Below are 24,078 nucleotides of genomic sequence, written 5' to 3'. Positions count from 1 at the left end.
CTCGGCTTACTGGAGGCTCGAATTTCAAGTCAATAGGCCCTGTGGGCTTTTTCCACACGACCAGGATTCATTTTCGTATAATAATAATAATAATAATAATATAATAATAATAATAATATACTTTATTAAAGGAATGTTGGCTACTTCAGCAGCGTTACACCAAGATCAGTCCACCCTCAGCTTCCCAGCCCGAGGATGTCTGGCAGCTCCAGACGAAAGCTCGCTTTAAGAAAGAGAGAGAGAGAGAGAGAGAGAGAGAGAGAGAGAGAGAGAGAGAGAGAGAGAAAATCGTTAATGACTTTGATGACTATGGTATCATAGTTTATCTGTAAAATTCAAATATATACACCCTATTTTGACCCTGATATACCATACCATGACCTCTATAGGCGCTCTACTAGCCTGTTTTAAGTAGCACCGAAAAGAAAAAGCCGCTATTCGCAAATAGAGAAAATCTCTACAAGTGAAACGTTGCTGAAGTAGCCATTACTTTTAATGAAGTATGCTTGAGAGAGGGTCTGCTTCCTAAGTACAATAATAATAATAATTGACAGGATTCGTCATTGAATATCTGTGTACCTGATGGATTTCTGGATCCTCACGCATTATCCATAAAGTCCCACAGTGCCCAGACCTTGTTATATCAGAGAAGCCTGACTTTTAAGAGGAGACGGTAACATTAGAACAATGACCTTAAAAGCATCATAATTCCGCCTGACCTTTCGCTATAACTTGCCAAAACGTGGTCCATGAAGATCCTACGGTCTCAGAACGAAAGCTTTCGTTGACTGAGACGTCTTCAGACCTCAGCAGGAGACTTTTTGAACAAGGATGATAAACGGCGCTGTAGGAATAGGTCTGTCAAGTTGCTCATTCTTCTTCTTTTGATATTTTTTTTTTATCTCTTCTTGGGCCTCACGAGTTGAGCATTATTTTCCTCTCTCTCTTGTGCCTTGTCCGTTTTCGTAGTCTAGTTTTACATATGGTCTTTTCATTTATCTATCATGGTTACAAATTTAACTTATTTCTATTTTCTTTGTTCAAAAATTTTTTCACTCTTTCTGACCACTGCCTAAAGACACATCGGTTTCACATTCTTGCTTTGTTTAGTTATTTCAGTATTCTTTCTTTTCTTATTAATTCTATGATTTTTTTTATTATTCGCATATTTCTCCCGCTTTCGTTAGCCATCTTCCACTCGTCCTTCTTTTCTCTAAAAAAAAAGCAAGAGCCACAACTCTCTTACCTGCATATGAAAGAAGCTCGTTCAGTTGGTATAATCGTGTAGCGGAAAACGGCTGGTTCCATTAAAAGTTAAGGTAAAGTTTCCTGACGCGAACCTGGTATTCAGGGGAGTTGAGGTATCGTTGCCAGTTTTCGCATCAAGCAGAATATGGGGTCAATGCATAAAACGTTTGCTTTAAGGAATATTCTTCTACCATTTTCATTATGGTAAATAAAGAGGCCAGAATGGATTTGATCTAATCAACGCTTAAATCTCAGAAGGGAAAATTATTGTAAAATAAATGATAATATTTTGCAAATCAATTAAATACAGGTTGAAACGCTTAAATTTCAGACGGGAAAATAAGTGATATAAATAAAAGAAAATGAATGATTCCTCGACAGTGGGACGTGATACCAATAATTTAGTTTTTCCTTATTGTGTGTGATCGTTTTTATTGTAAGATAAGATAGTCCGTGTGTCTACGTCCCACTTGGTTGACTCGAAAAATTATTGTGAGTATTTTGTTTGTGTGAAAGTGTGTAATAGAGAAAACAATAAAAAAATTTTCATGTGTAATTTATTTTGCCTCAATTGTTTTTAATCTAATCGTAACATTGCAGTATCAGTATCTTATAAAAGTTATTTAGAATTACTTTCGTTTTTCCTAATTATTAACATTTCCGTTCTCTTAAGTTTCAACTACTTTTCGTTCCAGAGTCTTTGTGTTAATTAACTAGCGTTACCCGCCTTCCTTACCGCGTAGGTGGATAGTACCGTCAATGGAGCTCATGCGGTGCACTGTAGGCATTACTTAAGGTTCTTTCCAGCGTGCCCTCGGCCCCTAGCTGCAACCCCTTTCGTTCATTTTACTGTACCTCCTTTCGTATTCTTTCTTCATATGACTTTCCACTCTCCCCTAACAGTTGATTCATAGTGCAGCTGCGAGATTTTCCTTCTGTTACACCTTTCAAACCTTTTACTGAATGACCTCATAGGTCCCAGTGCTTGGCTGAGACTTTCAGGCACTGAAAGAAAACCAATGACACTGCGAGTGATGCAGCAGTCTTATCAGGCCTTGGCATAATGCCCAGATTCCCTGGACGTAAAGAGAGAGAGATTTATGTTCCGATCTGCTGTTTTTCCAGACGTCAAAAAGTCGTGGATGTTTCTCTCTCTCTCTCTCTCTCTCTCTCTCTCTCATCATAAAACAAAGGTAGATCATGGAGTGGAACGCCGCCCCCCCCTCCACCCCCCCCCCCCCCCCCCCCCTCTCTCTCTCCTCAAACAAGTCAGATTATGGGGATAGAGTCGCACACATTGGGAATCGCATTGATAGCATCCTTACATTGAAGCCGAGGCCCAGGGAGGCCAACCTGCAAATCGGTATCGATGCAAAGGAAATGTAAAGCTGACCTCGTGTGTAGCCGAATGGCAGTGGATTAGAACAGCTGTCGCAGATGTGTAGTGACGCTGAAAGCTTTCCTTCTCGGGGTTGCATTTAGCTTAGCTGTTTCTCTAGTGGAAAGTCAGAGTTTGGAATTCAATCATTACTGTTTCAGAAACGCACTGAATGGGAGGGAGTGAATTGAGAAGCTTTGCGGGGCTACTGAATTCATTTCATCTAGATACATGTTTACAAGATGCGAAAAAAGGGTTATGCTGATTTTGTGGAATAAAATGAATCAAATGGGAAAGTGTTCTTTGCAAATCTTTGGGAGTGTAACAGTATTTTAGTTTAGGCATAAACCTTTTAGACTTAAACAGATAAGGTTATTACTCACAAATCGTTAATATCAATCCTTAATATCAATGCAGTGTTTGATTCGCTTCATTTCATGTGATTCCAGTTGTTTGTGCATGAACGAATGCGCTTAACCAGCAAATACTTCCAAGTCGTTTTACGTGACGCTAGGATTAGAATCTTTAGAACTGGAATTGAGCGTGAGTTCGACCAGGAAAGGGAAAACTAGTTTATTAAATTCTGATTCCCCGTTTAAACCATTTTTATATCAATCACCTGAGTCAGAAAACATGGATGCAACTTTTTGACTACGTTTCCCGAGTAAGTTCCAAAATAATGCAAATAAATTCACGAAGGAAACTTACAGGCTCTGGCGATTTAATGAACATCTGAAGTTTCCTAATTCATTGCAATAATGCCCATATGCATTAAACTTAGAGGATAAAGGCTAAGTTTCTCTGGTAAATACCAAAACGGTGCAAATTAACGGCAGGAAAGAATCTTATATGCTCTGACGATTAACGGAGAATCTAGGCTATCCTAACAGTACACGAATTCAAACTTATGGAACTGAAACCACAAGGGGATATGATTCAAGGGAATTATGGTGCCAATATCAGTGTTGAAAACGATTCTCAGAATTTCACCTGGAACACCCAATCTTCTGCCTGCCCAAGTAGTCCTTTTGTGTGATTCAGTGAAGTGATAACTCTTGATTATAGCATTACGTAATGCCACGCATGAAAAGAATGCAGGTTCATTGATTCACAGTGACAGTATCATGCAAACAGTGATACACTGAATGAGTCATTTAATGATTTGTTAAAGAGGAGACTAATTTTGTTTCGTAGTATGTGAAATAGAGATGATGGTATGAATGCAAGGGTGACTGGATATTTAAGAAAATTAAATAAGGGGAAAGTTTAAAAAAAATGACCGAATCGTTGAGGATACGAAAAATTTAGGAATTCTCAAATATTTGAAAGAGAAGTTAATATATAAAGGATCCAACTGAAATCTTTACCTGTTACTCTCATAAAACTGTAAACTATATAGAGGAATTAAAACCTTGTTCAATAAAACTATAAACGAATAAACAAGAAAACAATGTAAAGAGCAACAAATTAAATATTATAATCCGGAGAATATGCACTCATCAAAGTATGATAATATATATTTTCGTAAGAACAAAATATTAATTGAAAAAGTGCAGATAATATCACGAAAAAAAATCCACCAACCACAGAGAATAAATATATATGCAAACGATTAAGCTTTTATTCAAGTTAAGCCCTGAAAATAGTGCATTATAACATATATACAGAACTCATCAAGAGTTAAACAAAATATCAAGCATAAATATTTACCATGATCAAAAAGTGTAACCTATACCATTTTTCCTTCACGTTTCTGAAGACAGAGCGAGGGAAACGAAGTGTGAGAAGGAAGAAACATGAGGGAAGCACTACGAGGAAAATAATGGGAAAAAAGGATTAGAAGATTCGATGGAGAAGTAATGACTCCATATGGCCAGAGGGGAGATGAAATGGAAATATTTAGGCTACGGGGTTTAATTTACCCTCTCTTGATCAGTATAAGAGATTGAGAGGAGTCTCTCTCTCTCTCTCTCTCTCTCTCTCTCTCTCTCTCTCTCTCTCTCTCACACACACACAAACTAGTGGTGGTGATAATGGGGAGGTTGGAGTCTGGTGTCATAGCTAAATGATGTAACTCGAACCATTTATTAAGCGTAATATTTTGTCTTCTCATATGAAACATTTCGTTTCTTTGGTAACTGAAAGTCGGTGTGAAAAAAATGAATGGAAAGAATTCTCTCTCTCTCTCTCTCTCTCTCTCTCTCTCTCTCTCTCTCTCTCTCTCTCTCTCTCTCTCTCATTCAGTAAAACGTACGTAATAGGGCTCCGATTTCCACAGAAAGTGAGATACGAGGATTTTATAATTTATATATATATATATATATATATATATATATATATATATATATATATATATATATATATGTGTGTGTGTGTGTGTGTGTGTATGTGTATGTATGTGTGTTCAATTTTTTCCCTAAAAATTGGATAAACTCATTTCCCGATAGAAGAGAGAATAGAAAAGATTATTCCGTTTCAAAGCTAATATGTCTCGACATCTTTGCCTTCCAACTTGGAGAATAATGAGACAATTTAAAAAGTCTATTTTTTTGCAGTTTCTCGCAGATAAATAGTTTTGATTTACGAATGGCTCCTCATTGGTACTAACGCTTCCTTTGCTTTGCAAAAAAATGCGGATTGTATCCCCACCCCCACCTCTCTCTCTCTCTCTCTCTCTCTCTCTCTCTCTCTCAGAACGATTTGTGACAACAGAGATAGATTTCTGCAACTTCTGGACCAGTTTCGAACATTGAGAAAGACGAATGGTCTGAGAGAGAGAGAGAGAGAGAGAGAGAGAGAGAGAGAGAGAGAGAGAGAGAGAGAGAGAGACTTTTGGTGGTGTTTTATTTTACTCAAGAATCGAAGATTATCTTCTTTGTGAATCTATTCTTTTGTTTTGTATATGTGTGTGTGCGCGAGTGTTATCATGTGCTTTGATACTCATCATTCTTGCCGAACGGAGAGCAAAAATGCAACACCAAACATAAGATTCAATCCACTTTTGTGCTTCGCAATTCCGTTTCCTTTCAAGCGTGATTTATTGGCCATAAACATCTCTCTCTCTCTCTCTCTCTCTCTCTCTCTCTCTCTCTCTCTCTCTCTCTCTCGTCACTTCCTTAACGAACGTATGATCACTGTCGTTTTAATCCGACTGAAATATGCAGTATGCAACACCAGCAACCAAATGTAAGATTTTGGAATTTACTTTATTTTATGTTTCTTCTTCACAAGATAGGCATTATAGTCTCTGGTTTCAATAGAGGGAAAAATAGCAAGAATAGGAAATGGAAGGCAAATCATACAATTTAATTGCAAGAGGCTGAGGACAAGATCTGATGGCCTTCACGCAATCTGATTTATAATCACAGAAGTATTTTTTGTCGGATATAAATGGTTCAAGGTCCGTATAGGCCACCGATGAAGTTATCCCAATGGTGACTTATAGCAATATAAAATCAATTATATTTTTTTCTAATTTTTTCTATTTATTCATTATTTTTTGTTTCTTTATTTATTCATTTATTTTTTGTTTTCTTTATTTATTCATTTATCTTATTTATTTATTTTATATTTGATTTATTTATTTGTTTATTGTTTTGATTTACAAGTTTATTTTGATTTATATATTTCTTTTGATGTATATATTTATTTTTGTTCATTTTTTATTTATTTATTCTTTATTTTATTAATTTATATATTTTTATTAATTAATTTATTTTATTTTATTTATTTAATTTTATGAATTTTTTCATTTAAACAATATACGTATACATATGTCACTCTCACATTAGTGTAATAGTACTGTTATTTTGAACACCTTAACAGAATATTAATGCGGCTGCATTCCATTGGTGGTTCCTGCTTGTTGCATTAACAATTATTGTACTGTACAATCATGGCGCTTGTGTCTACAAGTGTCTGATTATTTGCATTGCAGTGCACATAGACTGTTATGCAGGGACTGATGTAGAAGAAAGCGAATACGGGATGGTTACGGGTGGGTGTTAAAATTATCTCTGAAGTGGCCGAAAATATCGAAAATCCTTATAGAACTGGGGAGAGGCAAAGCCTTACCACCAACCAAGTCAGGGCACTATGACCTAGTTAGTTTATTTTAAAGGAAGGTTAGGTTAAGGTGGCATTTTTAGCGAAAAGAAAAAAAAGTACTTATACCTGTGTTCTCCAGGGAGGGGCTCCAGCCTAGGTTAGGTTAGACTGTTTTAAATTTATGGCACCCAACCCCCTGGTCTACAGGGGCTTCATAGCACTTATCAATAGTCGTCCAGGAGTCGCTGATGACGTATAACATCGATAAACACATACATGACCAGACGGAACTTGATTCTGACTGCGCCGATCACAATCACAAAATACTGCAATTTCACCCGGTCTGAATTACGCTTCTCAGTCACTCGTCGGTGACAGGTAATCAAGCAAAGAACAGGTTTCTTTCGGTTTACAGGAATTCCCAGCAATAAGTCTCAAGGGAATCATTTTTCGAGCGTGGGTTATGGAAGATTCATTCTCTGGCATTCGTTATTGATACTGTCACTATTCCTCCTCCTCCTCCTCCTCCTCCTCCTCCTCCTCTTCTTCTTCCTTCTTCTTCTTCTACTTCTTCTTCTTCTCTGCTATCATTATCTTCGCCAAAAGAGCAAGAGTTTTGCCTGGTTTACAGATTTTTTTCCTTCTTTGTGGGTTAAGCTTTTAGTCTTTTCTTGGTGAATTTTAACTGTTAGTGAAATTTGTGAAAATTTATAAGTTCAAATATACTTCAATATAATTATGAAGTATAGCCGATACATATACTTTTTATGTATATATATATCATATATATATATATATATATATAGTATATATTTTTGGATATGTATACACACACACACACACACACACACACACATATATATATATTTATATATATATATACTAAATTTATATATAATAAATGTTTATACATACATATACATATACATCTACATTATATCTCATATATATATACATTTATATATATATATATCTATATATATATATAATTATAGTATAAATATTATATATGTATATAAACGTGTGCATATACATATACATATGCATGCATATATACTACATATCCACAGTATCCAAGTCTTTAGAGAGGAGTATACCAGCCCTACAATTAATGAGAATAGAAGGAAACTAGAATAACTCACAGAACGTTTTAAAGGACCCCAAAAAGTTTAATGCCAGTTAGGCGTTCCCTCTATCGCTCTCTCCCTCTCTCTCTCTTTCTCTCTCTCTCGCTCTCTCTCTCTCTCTCTTGGCTTCCAATAAGCTAAAAGCAATGGGCAAATTCTTCTTCAGCTATTTTGGGGAAAGGATTATCTTGGGAAGGTGATCAATATTTCTCCTACTGCTGTGCAGACATTGTCTCAGAAGATCATGTTTTTATTATTATTATTATTATTATTATTATTATTATTATTATTATTATTATTATTATTATTATTATTATTTTCCTCTTCTTACATAAACGCGTATTAAACAGGCGTACATCCAGGCTAAATTGAAAGTCAAGTAGCGTACAGTTTGGATTTTGAATTGAAATAATTTTATTCGGAAAGCTGAAATTAGATAAACACTGACTAAAATTACGAAAGGGACATGAATAATTCACTTTAAATATAATATTCAAATACTTCGGGTATGATCTTTAAACTGTATATGTGCCACGATTTTCCTGACTGAAGCAGAATATTAGAATTAAAAAGTCATGAATCAGGAAACAGAAAATTTTTTATTGTTAAAGTCATTTAGAATGCTTGCTCGAAGAGTTAACTTAAGATGCGGTTGTTAAAATTGATTTTTTTAATTCAAGAATGAAAATAAATATGAAACATTCAAACATATACAAAACGAAATATTTGGGAAAGCTTCCCCCCTCAAAAAAAAAAAGCACACACACACACACACGAATCGATATTGACTTGAATATGCAATTCTTCCCCTTTCCCCACCCCCCCCACCCCCCCCCCCCACAAAAAAAATGTGCGCATGCGTTTTTAATGTAAGGAAAATAACCATTATTAACTTCGGGACCAAATTCCAGAGTTATGACACCGGTTGTGATTGAAAAATTGCGAGATTTACAGAAAACTAGAAGGAAGGACCCACCCTGGGCGTAGAGGAATCACAAGATATCGGAGACGCTTATCTGGATTAAACGACCACCTTGAAAACTTTGACTGAATGTAAGAGTCTTATCGTCTTCAGAAAAAAGTATAGGCTTCTTAAATGAAGCTGGCGTTTGTGCGTGAAGGAGAGAGAGAGAGAGAGAGAGAGAGAGAGAGAGAGAGAAGAGAGAGAGAGAGAGAGATGTAAACGATCAGAACAATAACAAGATCTTTTAAATGAAACAGATACGTAATTATTATTTGAATTTATCATTAATTTAAATTTATCATTAATTAAAAAAGATAAAATCTTTTGGATAGGACACAGGTAGAATTAAAACAAAAGTATTGAAATTGGAATCAAATTTCCCTTTGACCTGATAGGTTAAAGACAGATCATTTCTTAAGTAATAATCTCTCGACATTCAGATTATTTAAAACGTTTGTTGTTAATTTAAACGACCTAACTGCACATCTCATTTCCGTACAATCATGAATGTAAACTGAAGACATTCCAAAAATAAAAAAAAAATTTCTAGTTTCAATTGATCACAAGGGTGATTCAGATTTATAAATAAAAGCATAATAATAGTAAGATTATGAACACGGTGTAAGGATATTGTCGTGAGAATTAACCTCCTTTGCAACATATATTAGATACAGTTATTTTTGATATAGACATTCCATATCCTACGAAAGACAAAAAATAGAAGTAAGATGAATCACCGTAGAAGAAAAAAGAAGACGTCGAAGATGAAATACATACAATGATAAGTCCTTCACACCGACATGAAATTGCAATAAAGTACAAGAAATACAGAAATTCCCAATTAACGATAATAAATTAAGGGAGAATGCACCTTAGCTAGTTACAAAGTAAAGAAAAATCAAAGACCGTGCAATTAGAAAGATGGGATAGCCATCATTATCCTTAATTTCAGAAGAAACACTAAGAAAATGATGCCTTAATCGTCCGATACAAAACGAAAAAGTAGGAAAACTGTGAAATGGGATATTGAGAAAGCTTATCTGGATTAAACACTCATTTGCAGAACAATGGCCAAATCTAACCCCTATTTTGATATCGAATTCACATGAAAAGACTTTTATTATTGTCTCGTGTTGGCATGAGAGAGAGAGAGAGAGAGAGAGATTTCCCTGTCATTAGCAGGATCGAGATAAATTTATCTTCACAAGAACATCGGGGGAAGGTTAGATAATCCTTGCTTGTGGTCATTATTCTCTCCTTATTTCTTCATCCTTATTTCTTCTGTTTAATATATATCTGCGTCTTATATATTGGTTCTCTTTATTGTCATAATCTCACGTGGAAATCTTTGCGTCAGTTCTCCTAATTATATCTCATTATGATCATTCTCTCTCTCTCTCTCTCTCTCTCTCTCTCTCTCTCTCTCTCTCTCTCTCTCTCTATTGGCGTATTCGTATTCCTTTCTCCCCCTTCGGATTATTGAAGAAAATAATAAGATTATGAGGTTTATTGTATAGTTATATTTTAAGACGTGAAGAGAATGCAATTTTTCTCGTTCTATTTTATATATATATATATATATATATATATATATATATATATATATATATATATATACATACATACACATACACACACACACACATATATATATATATATCTTGATTGAATAGTGAAACTTTTTAGAGTTTAAGCTGTAATTAATATAAGGGTAATTATTTCATTTTTTTTTGTATGGCTATTTCAGTTGATATCACACCTAGGGAAAGCATGAAAATCCAAGAATTTTCTTCAAAACTGTGATGGTAATTGCTTCATAGCAAAGAAAGATAAAGGAAAGGAGAACGCATTTTCGAGAAGTTCGGCAGCAAGGAGGTTTTCGCGCCACTGTTGGAGGCGCCTATGTTCGTGGTTGTTCCAGAATCGGCAGGAGTGTTGTGGATCTCGTCGTTACGTGAGAAACGCCGCGATTTCTGATGCAATCACCTCGTCTAGATTCATCTAAAGAAAAGGTTCTAGAAATCCCTGGATAGTCGGTGACGTTCGCCGTAGGCTCCGCCCCCAGAGCGCCGTATAAATACAACGAACGAACTTTGGAGAGCAGTGATCGTAGAAGAGAGAGAGAGATCGTAAAAGAGAGATCATCAGTTTAGTCACAGAGAGCCACAGATCAGTTTATTAGTGAGAGATCAGCAGCAGCAGAGATCTTCCGTGAGATACGAGAAAAAGGAACCGACGAAGTATCAATCAAAAGAGAGTTTGTTTTCGAGAGTTTGGTTGGCTATTGGTCTAGTCGTCTTCAGTGTGGTCTACCGTGTTATCTCGACGTCGAGAAGACTTCAGAGAAGAAAAGGTCCCTGTCACAGTGTTGGGAATTCCTGCCTTACAAGAAGATTAGTTTCTGCAATACGGAGTCAAGAGGACATCCGCAATCGCCGATCTACATTTATGAAGCCAGCGCGTCGAACCGCCAAATCGAGTAGCAAGTATTTTAATTGCCTCACTGTTTCCCCCAGTTCATGCAGTGTAAGAGTTTCTTATCTTTTTATGAAAATAGGAGATACCATTCTGCATTTACCTTTGTTAGTAAGCTTGTAAATAAACTTTTTTTGTGTTAGTGTTTCTTTCTATATTCATATCCCCAGTTTCAACTGTTTGTGTTGATAAGTTTTTTTTTTATTTTATATCGAACCTGAAGCGGACCTCCCTCAGAGGCCGTAACATTGTCTCTGAGATCTGTGGGTCCGTAACAAAAACACTCCACAAGCACTTTAACATTATTACTACTTATTCAATTATATATGTAGCGTATGAAATCCCAGATGGATAGTATATAGTGCGTGAGGACTGAAATATAAGGTTTAAAACACGTTCTGATTAACTGAAATAAAGTTTGAGAAACTTTCCTCTTAGGTGTGTTTTTCCGATGATATCACTACGACTTCTGCTATTACTACCGCCTATACTACCATACTACATTATTTACTGCAATTCTTAATTCATTCATATGATAAGAAAAACAGCAGTAATTTTAAAGACTTAAGGTCTATACAAGTTACTTCCAGATAGTGTAATGGATTAGTGTCTGTGTTCAGTGTCTAACTGTAAACTTTTTTGAAGGAGAAAAAGTGCACACATGCCATCTACGATCCGATGTAGTACATTAGCGTTCCATCCGATTTTTAATATTTTATTTCTTTATTCGTTGTCCTCCTACCCTGTGTGTCTTGGCTAGTACTTCTTTTAGTATTGTTAGCAGTTAACAAACATACAATACTCGAGATGGTTTCAGGGCTGTTGAGAATCGAAGCGAAGATTATTTATCAATCCTATGAAATACTCTGATATGAATACTCTAATATTCGATAGTATAATGTAAAATAAATATAAAAATGGTATTATATAATTAGAAAGGAAGACCGTAACCTTTCCATTGAGAAAGGCGTCTGGCGGTTAAGTATATAGGCCCATCTTCCCTCTTAACGCAATAAACAAAAGTGGAGTATTTGTTTATTTCAATTTATTACTGCAATTATTCTATGCTGTATATCAAATTATCACCCAAATATTTATTGTTGTTTATGAGTTTATGAACCCAATTTTTTGCTTTGCCAAAAAAACACAAGAGGTGTTTTAGTATTTATAAGTTTAAGCAGAGTTCAGAAAACGGAAAAAAAGTAAGAGAGAAGGATAATGTATTAGCTGATAGCCTCTTTAGAGATTTCTCAGAATGAGTAGCCTAATAGCCGTTTTCTGTTATCGCACGAGTGAGTGTGTGAGTGGAGGAGCATGAGTGTTTGACTGCATTAAAGCTTTATGCAGAATTGCTTCCCCGCTGTTTAATTCTTGCTCCTCTTTAGAAAAAAATAAAATCAATTGATTTCATTTTTTTTCTCTTTGGGGGGGGGGGTGGGGGGGCGTGTGATGGTAATTGCTTCATAGCAAAGAAAGATAAAGGAAAGGAGAACGCATTTTCGAGAAGTTCGGCAGCAAGGAGGTTTTCGCGCCACTGTTGGAGGCGCCTATGTTCGTGGTTGTTCCAGAATCGGCAGGAGTGTTGTGGATCTCGTCGTTACGTGAGAAACGCCGCGATTTCTGATGCAATACCTCGTCTAGATTCATCTAAGAAGTTCTAGAAATCCCTGGAGTCGGTGACGTTCGCCGTAGGCTCCGCCCCCAGAGCGCCGTATAAATACAACGAACGAACTTTGGAGAGCAGTGATCGTAGAAGAGAGAGAGAGATCGTAAAAGAGAGATCATCATTTAGTCACAGAGAGCCACAGATCAGTTTTATTAGTGAGAGATCAGCAGCAGCAGAGATCTTCCGTGAGATACGAGAAAAAGGACCGACGAAGTATCAATCAAAAGAAGAGTTTGTTCGAGAGTTGGTTGGCTATTGGTCTAGTCGTCTTCAGGTGTGGTCTACCGTGTTATCTCGACGTCGAGCAGACTTCAGAGAAGAAAAGGTCCTGTTACAGGTGTTGGGGAATTCCTGCCTTACAAGAAGATTAGTTTCTGCAATACGGAGTCAAGAGGACATCCGCAATCGCCGATCTACATTTATGAAGCCAGCGCGTCGAACCGCCAAATCGAGTAGCAAGTATTTTAATTGCCTCACTGTTTCCCCCCAGTTCATGCAGTGTAAAGATTCTATCTTTTTATGTAAATGGAGAATACCATTCTGCATTTACCTTTGTTAGTAAGCTTGTAAATAAACCTTTGTTGTGGTTAGTGTTTCTTTCTATATTCATATCCCCAGTTTCAACTGTTTGTGTTGATAAGTTTTTTTTTTTATTTTATATCGAACCTGAAGCGGACCTCCCTCAGAGGCCGTAACATTGTCTCTGAGATCTGTGGGTCCGTAACATTTGTGGCGACCTTGCCTAGGCTATCAACACTTTAACAGTTTGAAACACGGAGAATATAGAAAGAATCAGAATGAGTGAGATGGTGAAAGAGTTTATTGACTCGGGTAAGCTACTAGGTCTAGAGGGGAATGATCTCCGTGAGTATGTTGAGAAGAAAGAAAGAGAAAAGTATGAGAGAGATGAAAGAGCGGCTGAGAGAGAAGCAAAGAAAATGCAACAAGAGAGAGAAGTAATTATAATGCAGCAAGAGAAAGAGAGAGAAGCAATGAAGATGCAACAAGAGAGAGAAGTATTGAAAATGCAGCAAGAAAGAGAAATGTTGGTAATACAGCAGGAAGAGAGAAAGAGCGTATGCATGAGTTGGAAATTGCTCGGTTAAGGGAAAGTACTCGTAACAGTCGGTCATGCGAGAACGGAAACGAAGCTGATACGTTAGGCATGAGTGCAGTGCTGAAATTAGTACCAAAGTTCGATGAAGAAGATGTTACGACATATTTCATGTGTTTTGAGAAGTTAATGGAACGAGTAGGTTCTCCTAAAGAAACGTGGACTTTATATTTGCAGTCAGTTTTCAGTGGTAGGGCACTTACTGTGTATAGTTGCATGTCTAAGGAGGAATGTGATAATTACGATATCGTGAAAGAAACTATTCTTAGCGCACGTAGGTTAGTACCGGAGGCGTACCGTTAGAAATTTAGAAATTTGAGAAAGGATGAAAATATTACGTATGTAGAATACGGTAAGTAGTTAGATAGGCTGTTTGTTGATTGGTTAACTTCTGCTAAGGTTGAGGATTTTGATAGTTTGAAGAACTTAGTGTTGTTAGAAAACTTCAAAGATAACGTATCCCCTGAGATTAAACTTTATATAGAGGATAGGCGAGAAGTATCTTTTGCAGGAGCAATTAGGCTAGCTGACGAATATAGTCTAACTCATAATTTGAGTGTTAGTAAGAAACGAAACGATCCTTTGTCTGGTAGAGTACAAAGCAGTAAAGGTTTCAGTCCTAGTAATAGCAATGCGAGTAAAGGTGACTATTCCTGTTATACATGCGGAAAACCTGGTCATACGTCTAAGGTTTGTAAGAGTAGAATGGCATATATAGTGGCTCAGAATTAACTATTTTCCGATGTAATGGGAAAGGGCATTTAGCTAGGAATTGTGCAGTAGAAAGGAAGGACGGTAAGAAACCAGTATCACTAGTTAACCTTTCGTCAAATAGGGATGATGTGATGAGAGAAACTAGGAAAATTTTGGCGAATTTCTGTCGGAAGGCGTAGTTTCCTCTCTTGGAGGAGTAGATTCTAGAGAAGTGGTCTTACTTCGAGACACAGAGGCTGCTGTCTCACTTATTCGAAGAGAGTGTGTGCCGAACAGGGCAGAAATCAATGTGGAAGAGAAAGTTATGCTAGGTGGATTTCCTAACACTTGTGTTCTTTGTTCTTTGTTGAAGTTGAATTTAGAAAGTCAGGTAGTGTCAGGAAAAGTAAAACTTGCCGTTGTGGACAGTTTGCCTGTCGAAGGCGTTGACATTATTGTCGGTAATGACTTAGCTTTATCCAAGAATGTGAATCCTGTTCTGAGGAATATTCCAGTGCCTGAAATGGTAGTAACTAGGTCGCGTTTAGATACAGACGTAGACTACGGTGATAATAAGTTCGTGGATTCGAACGATTGTAAGTTCGTGGATTCGAACGAGTGTAAGTTCGTGGATTCGAACGAGTGTGAGTTCGTGGATTCGAACGTGAGTGAGTTCGTGGATTCGAACGAGTGTGATAGAGGTAGCGAGGTTGATAGACTGGACTCTATCGAAGTTGACACTGATAGCCAAGGGGAAGGCGTAGCTGTCGAGAGTAACGTAGTAAATGTGCTAGTATCTAGTACTAGTTACGGTGATGAATTAGGCTCTAACGTTTTGGATAAGGATGAGCTAGTCAAGTTGCAGAGAGAGGATGAGACACTAACCCGAAATTTTGAATGTGAGCTGGATGATCTCGATGATGTGTGTAAGGAAACTTTTTGTGTAAAGGACGAAGTTTCGTGTCATGTTTGTCCTAAGTCAGGTAGTGAAAAGGGAATCACAGGAAAATTTGTAGTTTCTAGGAAGCTTCCTGAATTAATTTTGAAGTTAGCACATGATGAGCAAGGACATTTGGGAGTAAATAAAACTTTCAAGTGTATTAGTAAGGCGTACTTTTGGCCTAAGATGAAAAATGATGTATGTTTTAAGAGATATGTTTTAAACTGTCATGAATATCAAATTGCCGGGAAACCGATTCAAGTAATTCCTAGAGTTCAGTTGTGTAATATTCCTTCAGTAGGCTTATCTTTTGAGAATGTATTTATGAATATGGTCGGAACTTTGCCTAGAAGTAAGGGTAGAGATGATTGCATAACTAATCTTGATTATTATAAAAACAATCTAAGAGATGGTTGGCAATTAGCGGAGGAGAACGGAAGCGCTTGGCACTTAGCGAAAGAAAACGCGAAAGGAAGTCAAGGGGAACTTAAAGGGAAACATAAGCTAAGAGCAAACAAAAGAAGTTTGTGTGTAAGAGATAAAGTTTTAGTACTAGTCTCGAGAGAAAGTCCATTTTTACCTTATAAGTATGAAGGTCTTTATTCAGTGTTAGAGGAAAGGGGAAGTATGCATTATAGAATTAATGTGGGTAAGAGTAGAGCAAAGGCAATAAATGTAAATTTGCTTCAGAATTATAAACAACGCCCCGTGCCATGGCCTCCGCCCATATAACAGTATTACTGAGTGAGTTTAGTTTTGAGAAAAAAACACAGAGGTGTTTTAGTATTTATAAAGTTTTAAGCAGTTCAGAAACGGAAAAAAGTAAGAGAGAAGGATAATGTATTAGCTGATAGCCTCTTTAGAGATTTCTCAGAATGAGTAGCCTAATAGCCGTTTTCTGTTATCGCACGAGTGAGTGTGTGAGTGGAGGAGCATGAGTGTTTGACTGCATTAAAGCTTTATGCAGAATTGCTTCCCCGCTGTTTAATTCTTGCTCCTCTTTAGAAAAAAATAAAATCAATTGATTTCATTTTTTTTCTCTTTGGGGGGGCGTGTGATGGTAATTGCTTCATAGCAAAGAAAGATAAAGGAAAGGAGAACGCATTTTCGAGAAGTTCGGCAGCAAGGAGGTTTTCGCGCCACTGTTGGAGGCGCCTATGTTCGTGGTTGTTCCAGAATCGGCAGGAGTGTTGTGGATCTCGTCGTTACGTGAGAAACGCCGCGATTTCTGATGCAATACCTCGTCTAGATTCATCTAAGAAGTTTCTAGAATCCCTGGAGTCGGTGACGTTCGCCGTAGGCTCCGCCCCCAGAGCGCCGTATAAATACAACGAACGAACTTTGGAGAGCAGTGATCGTAGAAGAGAGAGAGAGATCGTAAAAGAGAGATCATCAGTTTAGTCACAGAGAGCCACAGATCAGTTTATTAGTGAGAGATCAGCAGCAGCAGAGATCTTCCGTGAGATACGAGAAAAAGGAACCGACGAAGTATCAATCAAAAGAAGAGTTGTTCGAGAGTTGGTTGGCTATTGGTCTAGTCGTCTTCAGGTGTGGTCTACCGTGTTATCTCGACGTCGAGCAGACTTCAGAGAAGAAAAGGTCCTGTTACAGGTGTTGGGGAATTCCTGCCTTACAAGAAGATTAGTTTCTGCAATACGGAGTCAAGAGGACATCCGCAATCGCCGATCTACATTTATGAAGCCAGCGCGTCGAACCGCCAAATCGAGTAGCAAGTATTTTAATTGCCTCACTGTTTCCCCCAGTTCATGCAGTGTAAGATTCTATCTTTTTATGTAAATAGGAGATACCATTCTGCATTTACCTTTGTTAGTAAGCTTGTAAATAAACTTTTTTTGTGTTAGTGTTTCTTTCTATATTCATATCCCCAGTTTCAACTGTTTGTGTTGATAAGTTTTTTTTTTATTTTATATCGAACCTGAAGCGGACCTCCCTCAGAGGCCGTAACATTGTCTCTGAGATCTGTGGGTCCGTAACAAAAACACTCCACAAGCACTTTAACATTATTACTACTTATTCAATTACAATGATACGTATGAAATCCCAGATGGATAGTATATAGTGCGTGAGGACTGAAATATAAGGTTTAAAACACGTTCTGATAACTGAAAATAAAGTTTGAGAAACTTTCCTCTTAGGTGTGTTTTTCCGATGATATCACTACGACTTCTGCTATTACTACCGCCAATACTACCATACTACATTATTTACTGCAATTCTTAATTCATAATGATAAGAAAAACAGCAGTAATTTTAAAGACTTAAGGTCATATAAGAAGTTACTTCCAGATAGTGTAATGGATTAGTGTCTGTGTTCAGTGTCTAACTGTAAACTTTTTTTGAAGGAGAAAAAGTGCACACATGCCATCTACGATCCGATGTAGTACATTAGCGTTCCATCCGATTTTTAATATTTTATTTCTTTATTCGTTGTCCTCCTACCTGTGTCTTGGCTAGTACTTCTTTAGTATTGTTAGCAGTTAACAAACATACAATACTCCGAGATGGTTTCAGGGCTGTTGAGAATCGAAGCGAAGATTATTTATCAATCCTATGAAATACTCTGATATGAATACTCTAATATTCGATAGTATAATGTAAAATAAATATAAAAATGGATATTATATAATTAAGAAAGGAAGACCGTAACCTTTCCATTGAGAAAGGCGTCTGGCGGTTAAGTATATAGGCCCATCTTCCCTCTTAACGCAATAAACAAAAGTGGAGTTATTTATTTCAATTTATTACTGCAATTATTCTATGCTGTATATCAAATTATCACCCAAATATTTATTGTTGTTTATGAGTTTATGAACCCAATTTTTTGCTTTGCCAAATACAGTACGCAGACAAAGAGGCAAGAATTCCAGATGCTTTAAGTCTTTCTTTTTTCCCCATTTCATTAATTCATCAATTCATGAATAGAAGTTATCAATGGAATTAGGCGAATATTGCTGGAAAGTTGGAAATCAGTTTTGATGGTTCTGCCTTTGTAGTGACAGGTACCATCTTCAGTGAGGGTTCTCTCTCTCTCTCTCTCTCTCTCTCTCTCTCTTCTCTCTCTCTCTCTCTCTCTCTCACAATCATGTAATAACCAGGAACATCAAAAAATTATATTTCTTCTCTCTCTCTCTCTCTCTCTCTCTCTCTCTCTCTCTCTCTCTCTCTCTCCTTATGGCTTAGTCACTTTCATATTTGAAATAAATATGGTAACATCATGTTCCACGTATCTGATTTCAAGATGAAAGAATATTAAATGAAAGCCCATGTCCTGACTTAATATATTCGAATTTCCTAAGCCAATATCATACCTCTTTCCCAGCCTACTTAATTCGACAATGAACACGACGTCCCACATTAGGCCGTTTTACTCACGGTTGACCAGTTTTAGGAGATGATGAACAAATATAGTCGTCAAGGTTTCTGGTTCCTGATTTTGTTATTTTATTACTTGTTCCAATTTTCTTCTATGATACACCTTGATACTCCTTCTTCACTTTTTGCGGTACATTTAGACACGTGATCCTTGTGACGATATTGTACACACACACATATGTATATATCTAATATATATATATATATATATATATATATATATATATATATATATATATATATATATATATATATATGTATGTATGTTTATACATGCCGTTTTCCGTCTATCTTCCCTTTGTCGCAAACGAAATGGGTTGCATCGCTATAGTCAGGTTCTTTACGTCATTGATTGCTTTTCTTTCGTTAGGTTTAGCTTAAGAAGAGAACAAATTCTTTTCAGTTGTTGGATGAATAAACTAATAAATAATGTCTCATTCACACAAGAAAAGAATCCATTTATATGACATTGAATGTCGAACAATCTCACTTATTTTGTCTTCATTTTGCATAGCAATACTGTCAAAGAGGCGGAGTCGAGCAAAGTGGAAAGCAATCTAACTTTGTCAGTCAAAGAAGTATAGCGATTTGTCGTAGTTCATCAACTTTTTTAAAAGGTCATCTTCCCATTACAGTGAGTCAGATTGCCTGGAATCAAATATGACTAGTGAACATCCGTATTTAAACAATTTGAAGAAGTAGATTTGTCACCGCACTTCGATACAAACACGGTAACACCATTTCAGTATGACCGAGTCGTGTTTGACAAAGCACCCATTACTGAGCCCCCACCCCCGGCGAAAGGAACACCCACGACGACCCCACTGATTACATAATCACACATTATTAAGCCTGGAGATTAATTATGCCAATTTTCAGACCGTCCTTTGAAGACGGAATGATCAAAGTCATTCATACCTTCGCCCCCCAGTCATAATTGAAATGCATTCGGCTCTGGGTAGAATTATAAAGGAAATTATACCCCGTTCTCTTGTTTAAGCGATAGGATTTCCTAATGGCTCCACCGGGTAGGAGTTCATAATTATTAACCAATTATCTGCGTAATGTAATTGATTATGTGTAACCAATTACCGATGCAGGTCTCATTATGACCCGTTGCCACTTGCACGTGACTGATAAGGTTGGTTTTCTCGGCCCACTAACCCTTGTAATATAAGTAATCAGTTGAAAAGTTCATTTATACGGGCAAGTTGTAATATCATATGACTTATAAGTCACTGCAGGTATGCTTATTAATCTGCCATTTATTATGCAGACTTGACAAGTTGCAGTTGAAAACAAATTCCACTTTTCTTCAGAGGTTCTCGAAGATGTTTCCTGAAGAGAGGTTCCTGATTGTTCAAACTGATCTGAAGAAACTGTGCTTCGTGAATTTCCAATTAAAGTTCTAACTGAAAGAGATAGAAATGCCGAATGCAAATGGAGATTTCAGGTAGAAATATTATATAAAAGTGGAAATATTAAATGGAAATGGAAACATAACATGGAAATATCTAATGACATGTTAATATTTAATGACAATGGTAATGTGAAATGGGAATATTAAATGGAAATGGAAACATGAAATGGAAATATCGAATGGAAATATTCCATGATAATAGAAACATAAAAAGATATCTAATTACTAACGGAAACAACAAATGGAAATTGAAATGTCGTAAAGAAATATCAAATGACGATGTAAATATCAGAAGTATGAAGTGGAAATGGAAGACTAAATACCAGTGGGAAGTATTAAATGAAATTGTAAATATTAAAAGGAAATATTAAACGGAAACTGAAATATCAAAATGATATATTAAATGAAAATATCAGATGCAATTCGAAATATCGGAACACCAAAAGGTTATAGATAAGTGCAAATTGATACATTAAAAGGAACTATAAAATACAACAGGAAATATTCAATGGAGATCGAAATATTAAAAGACAAAATGAAAATAAAAAATCAAGTAGAAATTCCAGGGTTCTCTACAAATTTGAAAGTGAAATAATTCATAATATTAGATTATATTTACTGGTATGAACATCATGGGGCCGGCCATCACCATTCTACTACTCCTTATCACTTTCCTTTCCATCCTCCTCCTCCTCCTCCTCCTCCTCCTCCTCCTCCTCCTCCTCCTCCTCCTCCTCCTCCTCCTCCTCCTCCTCCTCCTCCTCCTCCCTTTCACTTCAGCAACCTCTTCACCTCCCTTCCGGCCACTTCAGTCTTGAAGTGTATTTCACAGGTACGAGTCCCTTCCACTTACATGTTGAGAGCAAAACAGCAAAACGTTTTCTCTTGGAAAAAGCTCGTTTACTTGGGGAGGAAAAATTTTCTTTGGAATAGTTCCCGGAAGGAAAATGTTTTGTAACAATAAAATCACTTTGGGGAACGTTTTCAAGTACAAGAAAATAATAAAACGTTTCTCTTGAGGACAGTGAGGTGTTGTCTCAGGAAATGCATCTCCACACGAGCAAATGCTTCCTTTTCTTGAAGTAGACTTTTACTGTCAAGAAAAATTTCGTTATGGAAACAAAATTCAACGTAAAAAAATACCTATTTATCTAACGTACCGATGCTGAACAAGATTCCAGTATAAGGGAGAATGTTGAAAAACCTATTACCTCCGGAACAGCCTAAATCTAAAACGAATTTTAGGCTTTGTGAATTTTGGTCGCTTCAAATTTATTGATATCCAAGATCAAAGAAAGGAATGGGGAAAGAAGCCTCGAGCGAATAAAGTTTTAAAGTCACAGCAGGAGGAAAACATCTCGGTTGCACCAAGAAACCATTGGTAGGATAGGGTGGAGAATATGGGGGAAGAGAATATGAATGGGGTTGCAGTAAAACAAATGAAAAGGGTTGCAGTTAGAGGCCGAAGGGACGCTGCAAAAGCCCTGAAATAATGCCTACAGTGCACCGTGCAGAGGTGCACAGACCTCATCATTCCCCCTACGGGATCCATTACAGAATAAAGTCATCCAAGCAATGGAATATACCAATGATTTCGAGATTAGATATACGAACACAATAATGTCACTTAAGTGATTGACGTTTGGAGAGGGACTGATCAAAGGACTTCAAGTCCTTACTCGATCTTCTTAACATAATTGAAATACATTTGCTTATCAGCAATTTGCACTTAATGAGAACGATATTATGCTTCTTTTTTCGATATCTTAAGCGTTCCCAATGGGTCCTCAGGCAAGCGTGGCGATATGACATTAGTCTTTGATATGAAAGGGTCTGATTTCCATGACTTTGATGGTCTTAATTCTGAACGCACTGGAGCAGGAGTAATCTCACTGCTACACTCACTAAAATGGCAGAGATACACAACTGGACTGAATAGGAAGAATGTTCTTGTTACGCCATTTTTGGGAAAAAATGAAACAATGAATGGAAGATAAATGTTTACTTAGATTAGGGCACACACCTGCAGTCACCCAGAGAGAGAGAGAGAGAGAGAGAGAGACAGACAGAGAGAGAGAGAGAGAGAGAGAGGAGCTTACTTTAATGAAAACTTAGAAAATTCAGCAAAGGAAATTGATAAATTAGGAAAAGATTACAGATGTAGTATTAAACGCGAGGACAACGTTTTTGTTTCATTATTTCCAAAAGTGCAAAAGCGCGGTTTTCTTCCTTCTACACCGTCAAAACCTTTTTGCACTCAATTTCCCTTACACTATTGAATTACCTCATATGTCCCAGAACTTAGCCTTAGGCCTAAAATTTTTTTCAAGTTCCTTTTCGTTCAAAATATATTACATAAATAACCTTTTATGCCAAATTAGTACTTTGATAAAGATTACGGTACAGGTATTATTGTTTGTCCAAGAACATGCAAGAACCGTAAACGGGCAAATCCCTTTGTGCTGCTGTATCTTAAATAGTTCTCATAATATAGATAAAATGCATAAGAGATCTTTTGTTACTTCAGTTTCGTTTTCATGACTGTTATTATTTCAAGGGTAAAAAAATTGAAATAAGGTAAACTGGGGAAATATTCATCATATATGTATGATTGTGTATGAGTTACTGTGTATTGAACTCTGTCGAATAGTAATCTGAGATCACCTATAAGAGTTTTCTTTAATGGACATTAAGCTCCCTGGTACACTTCATTAATTGACTGACAAAGGTTATTTGGCGAGACATGATAAATTGATAAAACATAGATAACGAACGTTAATAGGAGATTTATATTTTTTGGAAATAAAGTACACAAATACAAGTTTGTGTAAAGGTGTAAATCATCTCTTTCTCCTAATCCCTCACGCGGTGCACTGCAGGCATTACTCGGGGACCTTTGAAATCGTCCCTGCGGCCCTTTTCCTTCCCTTTACTGCACTTCCGTTCATTTGTTCTCTCTATACATCTTACTTTCCACTCTCTTAACAACTCTGTCATAATTCAACTGCGAGATTTCCCCCCTGTTACACCTGTAAATCCTCTCTACTCCATTTCGGCGTTGAATGACCTCATAGGTCCCAGTGCTTGGCCTTTGGCCTAAATCTTATTTTCCTATTCCTTTCTAATAATCCTGTCAAATAAGGACAAAGCCGTCCTTTGCCAGTTTTTACTCCGGGAACGAATTCCTTGAAAGTCCTCGCTTAAGTACAAAAATTCAATTATCATAAAACGCCGTAATCCTTGTACGTGTAATTCCCAAAACAATTTTCCCAGGATGACTTCCTCCTCGAACTCATTTACTTCCCCGACCACATTTTCCAAGACTTACGATGTTCATTTATCAAGGGAAATGTGTTGCTAGGTATACCTGTGTCGTATGCATACGCTTGTGAAGTCCTAGAAACCGCTGGAAAACTTAGATTTGTCGAAGTGTGTAGGTCTGGATGAGTTGCAGACGGAAGGAAAAATGTTGCACCAGAGAAAATGACATTTTGTTTTAAAATGCGAATTTAGTTCCCGTGATACAAACGATGTATGTGTTGTAATTCTATTATTATTATTATTTTTTTTTGTATAATGATTTCAAGTCCCGCAATTTAATGAGTTGCAAGAA

This window comes from Macrobrachium nipponense, chromosome 7 (genome assembly GCF_015104395.2).
Source record: "Macrobrachium nipponense isolate FS-2020 chromosome 7, ASM1510439v2, whole genome shotgun sequence".
In the NCBI taxonomy this organism is placed as follows: domain Eukaryota; kingdom Metazoa; phylum Arthropoda; class Malacostraca; order Decapoda; family Palaemonidae; genus Macrobrachium; species Macrobrachium nipponense.
Note: the sequence above shows the minus strand (reverse complement) of the source record.